The 8,747-nt window shown below is 34.9% G+C and overlaps 1 long non-coding RNA gene across 1 annotated transcript in view; it reads left to right on the forward strand.

Annotated features, from left to right (window-relative positions):
* The window catches only part of LOC146396022 (uncharacterized), a 170,895-nt gene extending 167,457 nt beyond the window's left edge, over window positions 1-3,438 (forward strand). Inside the window, exon 3 of the long non-coding RNA XR_014829860.1 lies at window positions 281-3,438. This is a non-coding gene — a long non-coding RNA (uncharacterized LOC146396022). The remainder of the gene's footprint in view (window positions 1-280) is intronic.
* Window positions 3,439-8,747: the final 5,309 nt, after the last annotated feature.

Below are 8,747 nucleotides of genomic sequence, written 5' to 3' on the forward strand. Positions count from 1 at the left end.
GATATTATATAAAATTTTGAAAATACAGAAGAGTATAAAGCAGTAAATTTAGAAAAAGAGCATCACTAACCCCATCATCCAGCATGGTTAGCATGTTGATATATTTTCTTCCTGCTTGTGTGTGTGTGTGTGTGTGTGTGTGTGTGTGTGTTACGCTCAAATACATATACGTATGCTGTTCAAAGCTAAAAATGTACACAGTGTATTCTATACGTGGAAATTGTAGAATAGGGATGTTAATGGACCTATATAACTAATATCCCTCTTTCCCACTCCTCAGGAAGCGGTGGCATTGCTGCTGAAGCTACAGTGTCATTCAACAACTTCCTCTCACCGTACTGCTTCCGCTGGATGAAAGGCTGTTCAGTTCCCAGAAGAGAACATCATTTTTTAATTCTGGGCCTGTTCACAATCTATTGCCTCTGTCTGGAACACTCTTCTCTCTCACTCCCCAAACCTTCATTTATCCTTTTTTATTGAGGCTGTTCCTGACCCCTTAGCCTTGGCATATAAGATCCTGTTGTGTGCTCCTATGGGACTTCGTATTACTCAGTATTAAAATATACCACACTAGATTGTAACTGCCTGAATATATGTATTTACCACTAGACAGGAGGCTCTGTGAAAGCAGAGACTGCATCTTTTTTTGCTTTCCGTTTTCTAACCAACCAAAAGCTAGCACATAGAGATGCTCAATAAATATGTATTGAATTAATCAATAAACCAAACCCTCCATGTATCATTCATATCTTGTGGTAGCTGACTTTCTCACTTCATAGTAACCTACAGAAGAATTATCTGTGTGAGTTTTATGTCTCTCATGTTTCTGATCTACAGATGAGAAAATTGTCATTAAAATAATTTTATCTGTTTTTATTTCAGAAACTTTTTATTGTTAAATATCTTTATTTCAGTCCAGCACTTTTATTTGGTTTAATCTCGCTTGAGGATACTGGAAGCATTATGAGTGGAAACTTTGATGAGAGGTCATATTGCTTCATATCATTAAGTTAAAGATTTAAAAAAACAAGACCAGAAGCTCAGGCAGTATTTAATGCTTTCCTAGCTTTCTGAAACTTTGAAAAGGAGTCGATGTACCTTTGTATTCCCTATACTTGGCATATACCTGGATCTTGATCAGTGATTTTACACAAAGAACCAGGATGACTCTCTTTGATATATTTGTAAAAAAAATCTTATGACTAACATTTATTAAATGCTTATTAAATATAAAGTCACCTCTCAGTTACTCTTTTCAATGAGAAAAACCACTGAGGTGGATAATTGAAAACCAGAGCTACTGTGAGTGAGATAGATGGAGAGAAACACTGCCTGGCACCTTTTTAGGCTCCATGATGCCTCTTGACCTTCTGGATGGATGATTGGTTTTGACTAGATTGAGTGGGTCCTATGTGTAAACACATTATAAGTTTGAGTTCAGTTTTCATTTTATGCTTGGTTTCAAATTCTGTCCCAGGGGAAAATGTAAACTAAAGAAGAAAAGGCTAGTGAAAATTGAAAGCACAGTGAGGGAAATAGAGTAAGTTTGAAGAATGAGGTTTAATTTCAGTGTTAAAATTAGTAAATGTCCAGGGTAGGATCACAGGCAGATTAATACTGGAATTTTTAAACTTATGAGGCTACATGGGCTTTAGACAAATAAATATTTTGAAAAACCAGTTATTGTTTAGTATAATGAAGAAGGCTAATTTTTTTTTAAGTATTGGAGTATAGTTGGTTTACAATGTTGTAAATCATATACCCATTCTTTTCCAGATTCTTTTCCCATATAGGTTATTACAGAATATTAAGTAGAGTTCTCCTTGCTATACAGGTCTTTGTTAGTAATCTATTTTACATAGTGGTGTCTAGCTGCTAATCCCAAACACCTATTTATCTGTCCCTGGCAGGTTTCCCCTTTGGTAACCATAAATTTAATTTCTAGATCTATGAGTCTGTTTCTGTTTTATAAATATGTTCATTTGTATCGTTTTTGAAGTTAATTCCACATGTAAGTGCTATCATATGATATTTGTTTCTTTCTGTCTGATTTACCTCACTTAGTATGATAATCTCTTGTCCATCCATGTTGATGCAAATGGTATTATTTCATTCTTTTTTATGGCTGAGCAGTATCCCATTGTATATGTACCACTTCTTCTTAATCCATTCATGTGTTACTGACATTTAGGCTGTTTCCACGTCTTGGCTATTGTGAATAGCACTGCAATGAACATAGGGGTGCATGCATCTTTTTGAATGAAAATTTTGTCCGATATATGCCCAGGAGTGGGGTTGCTGGAGCATATGGTAGTTCTATATTTAGTTTTCTGAGGAACCTCCATACTGTTTTCCATAGTGGTTTTTTCTATTTACATTCCCACCAACAGTGGTTCCCTTTTCTCCACACCCTCTCCAGCATTTGTTATTTGTAGACTTATTAATGATGACCATTCTGCCTGGTGTGAGGTGGTACCTCATTGTAATTTTTTACTTGCATTTCTCTAATAATTAGTGATGTATAGCATCTTTTCGTGGTTTTTGGCCATCTGTATATCTTCTTTGGAGAAATATCTATTTAGATCTTCTGCCCATTTTTAAATTCAGTTGTTTGGTGATTTGGAGATTAGTCCCTTGTCAGTTGTTTTGTTTGCAAATATTTTCTCCCATTCTGTGGGCTGCTTTTTGCATTTTATTTATTTTATTTTATTTTTTGATGGTTTCCTTTGCTGTGCCAAAGGTTTTAGGTTTAATTTTGTCCCATTTATTTTTGTTTTTATTTTCATTACTCTAGGAGGTGAATCATAAAAGATATTGTTGCAGTTTATGTCAGAGAGTGTTCTGTATGTGTTTTTCTCTAAGAGTTTTATAGTATCTGGCCTTACATTTAGGTCTTTAATCTATTTTGAATTTATTTTTGTGTATGGTGTTGGAGAACACTTTTCTTTTCCTCTTTTACGTTTAGCTGTCTAGTTTTCCTGGCACCACATATTGAAGAGACTGTCTTTTCTCCACTGTATATTCTTGCACAAACCTATGGTCAATTAATCTATGACAAAGGAGGCAAGAATATGTTACCGGTGTGTGTATATATATGAATATTATGTCTAAGTATTTACATGTATATATGTTTATACGTTAATGCACACAGATAAACCAATTTAAAGTACATGGTTCATCTTTATATAAGTTATGACTAGTTATAAAAATCAATATCTGCAGATTTTCTAGGCTTTATATTTCTTTTGACTTCTGTCATGACCAAAATCTGCTTCTGTTTTAAATCCGTTTATAACCTTTTCCTTGTAATTTGAAATGTGTGTAAATGTTTTTTTCAGCACGTTCCATCAAGAAATGCAAAAAATTAAGTCTAGAAATTGTAAATAATCATTTGTTATTAGAAGTGGAAAATTTCCTAAAAATACATGATTGAGACAATACAAACATTCTTTGTGTTCTAAGATTAAACTAAAATGTGAGTTTAGTTGAACATCAATGGAGGAAAAGAGAAAGAATAAAATTTAAGATATGCAGTTAAAGCATCCGGCCTTCTAAGCCTTTCATCAAGTGATGACTAGCTTCAGAGACCAGTAAAACATTATCAGCACTCCACTAAGCTCATGTACCCCAAATCAAATTCAGAAATGAAAATCGAATAACAGCACTTTGTCCATTAATTCTGTTAGCTTCAAGCCCAGACATAGCAGGGACCCTCGAGGATTTCTAAGAGAACCCCAGGGTTATTGCTTGCTGGCATCTGAGTCTCTGGTGAAGATTCAGTGAGAAAACAGATGTTACACCAGAGCTTTGCTTCGTGAAGAATAACAGATGAGTAGATAGAGGCTTTCAATCTGAGAGCAGAACACAGGGTGATCAGAATCCCAATCACTCAGTAGAAGATGATAAAATAGAGCAGTGGAAGGATGAATTAAGACAACATGCTGTGTTTTATCAATAAAAGTAATGGCAAGAGATATATTTCTTACAATTATTTAACCAGGAGAAAGCTCCTGAGAATGATACATTTTGCTTATAAAGCAGTGTGAAGTGGGATAGATCACACTGTCAATTTAATGGCTCAGTTTGCTGCATTCGTATTAGCAGCAAGATTATTCTTTGTATTCATTCAAAATGAATGAAAACATAGGAAACTGATTCTGACTATAAATCCGTTTCTGCTGGAAACCTTTTGTCATCCTATGTTGTCCTTATTCGCAAGGCTGGAGCAGGTCAGAAAGTTGAACAAATGACTCCGTTTTGGGGAGGATTTGGTATTATGCCCTATACATCAGCTTAAACATGTAGGGTGCTTTCCTCTAGAAATTAAAAGCAACGATTTCCATTTTGATGTGACATCTACTAGGTAATAACTTTATAACTCAGTTTAAGGTAATGTGAATGACAGTTCAATATGATGTATTCTGTGAAGGAAAGCTTTTTAAATTATTTATTCTTTTATAAGTGATGTCATGTGTTCAATGCATTTACTGTACACCAGTACCAAAGTAAGAACACAAAGTTTATTCATCAGTAATCAATGAGCAAACACATTGCTGTGAATAAGTATGCAAATGTATGTTTGCTTTTCAGAAAATCAAGTTAGAATTTTCTTCTTCCTTGAAATGTGAACTCCTTCATAATTAGACATAAAAGAATATTCAAGGATAAATGAGAACAGATTCTCTTTTTAATGTTCCTCCTGATTCTTACCATGAAAATGATAAACTATGCGGCTATGTAATATGTTACGACTGAGAGCACCGGGACATGCCATTGTGGTTAAGAGCTTGACTGCCTAGGTTTAAAACCTAGCTCTGGGAGTTCTCTTGTGGCACAGAAGGGAACTTCCACATGCTGTGGGCACGGCAAAACAAAACAAGACAAAACAAAACAAAAACCTGCTCTGCAGCGCACTCTAGGACATAGACAAATTACTTGACTCTGGCCACATCCAAAGCATATGGAAGCTCCCAGGCTAGGGGTTGAATCGGAGCTGCAGTTGCCAGCCTATGCCACAGCCATAACAACGTGGGATCTGAGGTACGTCTGCAACCTACACCACAGCTCATGGCAACGCCAAATCCTTAACCCACTAAGCAAAGCCAGGGATTAAACCCACATCCTCATGGTTACTAGTCAAGTTTGTAACCCACTGAGCCATAGTGGGAACTCCTTCCTCAACTTTAAAATGGAGATAATAATAGTATTTGGTATGTAGACTTTAAAACGAGTGTTAAATAAGCTAATAAATGTAAAATACCTAGGAGTTCTAATAAGCTAGTATATCCAAAACACATAGGGACTGATATATAGTATTTTTTAAATCAATATTAATTTTTATTTTAACATAACATATTCTAGGTATTGAGCAGGATGAAGATGCAGACATGTTTGGGAATGGATTTCTTTAGAATTTAAGTTACTTTTTCTTCTTTAAAATGAAGTATAATTTTTAATTTTAAAAACTTCACAGAGATATCTCATCATATAACTTTGAAACTACTCATTCTTATCAGGAGATTAATTAGGCTAATCTGGCTTTATTCTTAGAGACGTGCATCTATTTGATCACCCTCTTTCCCACAATTCAAGAGCCTTGGTGATATTCAACATTTTTTACAAAAATAATTTGATTCCTCCCATTCCCAACTCTCTTTATAAAGTTACTTTCAATACCCATCAGTACAAAACAGTACAAAAACATCTGATCAAATTCTTGATTTTCATTTTATTAAGTATGAAGAGTAGAAATATAAACTGTTTTCTCTACCAAATAAGAAATACAACTTTAAACAAAATGAAATAAGAATCTAATGTTATCACTACATTGCTGAAATCCATTGTGCCGGGGTGGAGTTCAAACTCCTTGCAGGATTTATAGGCATGGCCTATGCCCTCCTCTACTTCCCTCGCCACTTTCCCATTTTCTTTCCAAAAAGCACACATTTAGTACACTTAAGCAATTATAAGCTTTCTTCAGCTCTTATGCTAGATCATTTTCTTTCTTTCCTGCTTGTCTACACCCTACTCCATTAGGACTTTACTCATTGTTCAGGTAGGTCTGACCTTAGACATTCTTTTTCCAAGGTGCCTTCTTTGACCCTCTAAACTGTAGGGCCTCTACCCCTCTCATGTGCTCTTATAATAGCCCCTATTATGTCAGCCATCACACCTTTTATAATTTCTTATTTACTTACCCTTTGAAGGAAAATATTCTTCAGGTATCAACCATGTTTTAATCATTCACAATTTCATCCCATCACCTAGCAAGATGCATGTCACATAGTAAGCATCAAAATTATGTTGAATGACTGATCGAATGAATGAATGAGTGCTAGGGTTCTATTTCCATTGACAGATAAAAGATTTTCAAAAATGCCATTTGCAGCAACATGGATGGAACTAGAGAATCTCATACTGAGTGAAATGAGCCAGAAAGACAAAGACAAATACCATATGATATCACTTATAACTGGAATCTAATATCCAGCACAAATGAACGTCTCCTCAGAAAAGAAAATCATGGACTTGGAGAAAAGACTTGTAGCTGCCTGATGGGAGGGGGAGGGAGTGGGAGGGATCGGGAGCTTGGGCTTATCAGACACAATTTAGAATAGATTTACAAGGAGATCCTGCTGAGTAGCATTGAGAACTATGTCTAGATACTCATGTTGCAACAGAACAAAGGGTGGGGGAAAAAATGTAATTGTAACGTATACATGTAAGGATAACTTGATCCCCTTGCTGTACAGTGGGGAAAGAAAAAAAAAAAGTTACCTCTGCATTTAAATAACATTTCTTATATTTTGAAAAACATAGGAAAGGGAAAAAAATTTAAAGGAGTTAAAGGGCTTACTCTCAGCTAGCTACAGAGCTAGAGGGGAAATTCCATAATCCCTGAACTAAATTTCACTTCTTTGTAACTACTGTGGCTTGGGGAAGCATTTTTTTTTTCCCCCTATTGGAAGAAATAAAACACACCTTTCTAACAAAATAAATAATGAATTTTAAACTAACTATAAATATCCCAAATGAGAAATTGCCTTGAAATTAATGGTATATGAAAGATCTAATAAAAATGATGGTTATATGAGCAGTTCATAGCTAAACACACTTGTGCTCATTATTCCATTTTATTGCACCAGTTTAATAGCCTTGTGATACCTTTTTATTGAGTATTGATTATAGTTTTGAATACTTAATAAATTAAATGAGAAAATTTCACTAAAGCCAATACTCAAAAAATACTCTAATATTTCCCAGAAAACTTTGCTGATTCTTTTTAAAGTGCTCTATTTTCAACCTGAATTTTTTTTTTAATTTCAGTTAACTGGGTTTTAACATGTCACTAAAGCAATAAACACCCATAGATAGGCTTGCCTAACATGTAAACAGTTCTCACCAACTACAAACTTCAAGCAACTCCATCTTGGGCCTGATTTATGGCCTATGTGCTCTTTAACCTCAAGATAAATCTGACAGCCTGTCTTCAAGATGAAATATTCATGAAGTTTCATAACATTCATTACCATTTTATGATTCTTTTAGTTGGTATAACAACAATCCTTTCTAGCACTCTATTAAATCAGGAAGCAACTTCGTAAATCACCAGCCCAAGTGCATGAAACCTTCACTTGTTAATGTCTTAGCTGTACTGCCAAACGTGCTCAAGCATAGGGGAAATTCATGCTGCCATTTACATCATCCTCCAACATGCTAATTTGTTTGGGAAAATTCCTGTCTGATGTCTTCCAGCTCTGGGTTTTCTGAACTTGACAACAAAGTGAGAAAGCTCTGAATGACTTAGATAAAAATATGTTACTCTGGGTAAAATGTACAAAATATGTAACAGCACAAAGCCTCTTCTGCAGGTTACTGGCAGATCACATTTCCTGGGGAGGCAGGATAGGGTTCTAAGGAGCAAGCTGGGTCAGGGGAAATAAGCACCTCTTCTCAAATCCTACCTCACTTTCCTCTTTATTTTCAGCACAACTTCTCAAACTTTGCTCGTAGAGCTTTGGATAACTTTGATCTCCTATTATTATACTGGGAATTGACAAGTCTCCAAGTTGGTATATGTAGATATTATACAAATACCTTCGAATAATTATAAAGAGGTCAGAGGCATAATTCCTAATCTAAAGGAGCTTTGTTTTTTCAGTTTCAAGAATCAAAACTTTGTGTTTTATTGTTTAAAACTATGCTAATAATATATCTGATGTTTATCATATAAAGATTAGGCCCTGAAATTTAAAATTAGAAGCCAGTGATTCATATTATGTTGTTTTAAGAGTTTTCCTCTGTTCTTTGGAATCAAGCCTTAGTCACATTCCAATGAGAGAATAATAAACATTACTGGGCATATAGTGGATCTTTTAATGAATTTTATGGTTTGTCATAATTGGAGATGTTATATTTAGGACAAAAGGGAAAATTGAGTCCAGAAACCTGGGTAAATCCTGATGGTTAAGTGTGAAGGAAAATTGAGAAACTGAGAAATAATGGAGGTGTCAAACAATTTTTATCATGTATGCTAACAAAGAATCAACAGCCCTTTCATTACCTATTATATCTTTATCATCGGGTAGTTCAGTTGAGAAACTAATGGGAAAATCATTTTAAACCTCATAATTGCTTACTGTTTTTACATCTATCCTACTCTGAGGGTGCTACACGCAAGCCAGATGGCTGCAAATGTTATTCTGGTTTATAGGCATTGAGATTTTTGTATCACTGCCAAAGCCATT

This window comes from Sus scrofa, chromosome 15, assembly GCF_054392235.1.
Source record: "Sus scrofa isolate SSC_HxYL_T2T_F1_AM1 chromosome 15, Sscrofa_HxYL_maternal_Yorkshire_Landrace_v2.0, whole genome shotgun sequence".
In the NCBI taxonomy this organism is placed as follows: Eukaryota; Metazoa; Chordata; class Mammalia; order Artiodactyla; family Suidae; genus Sus; species Sus scrofa.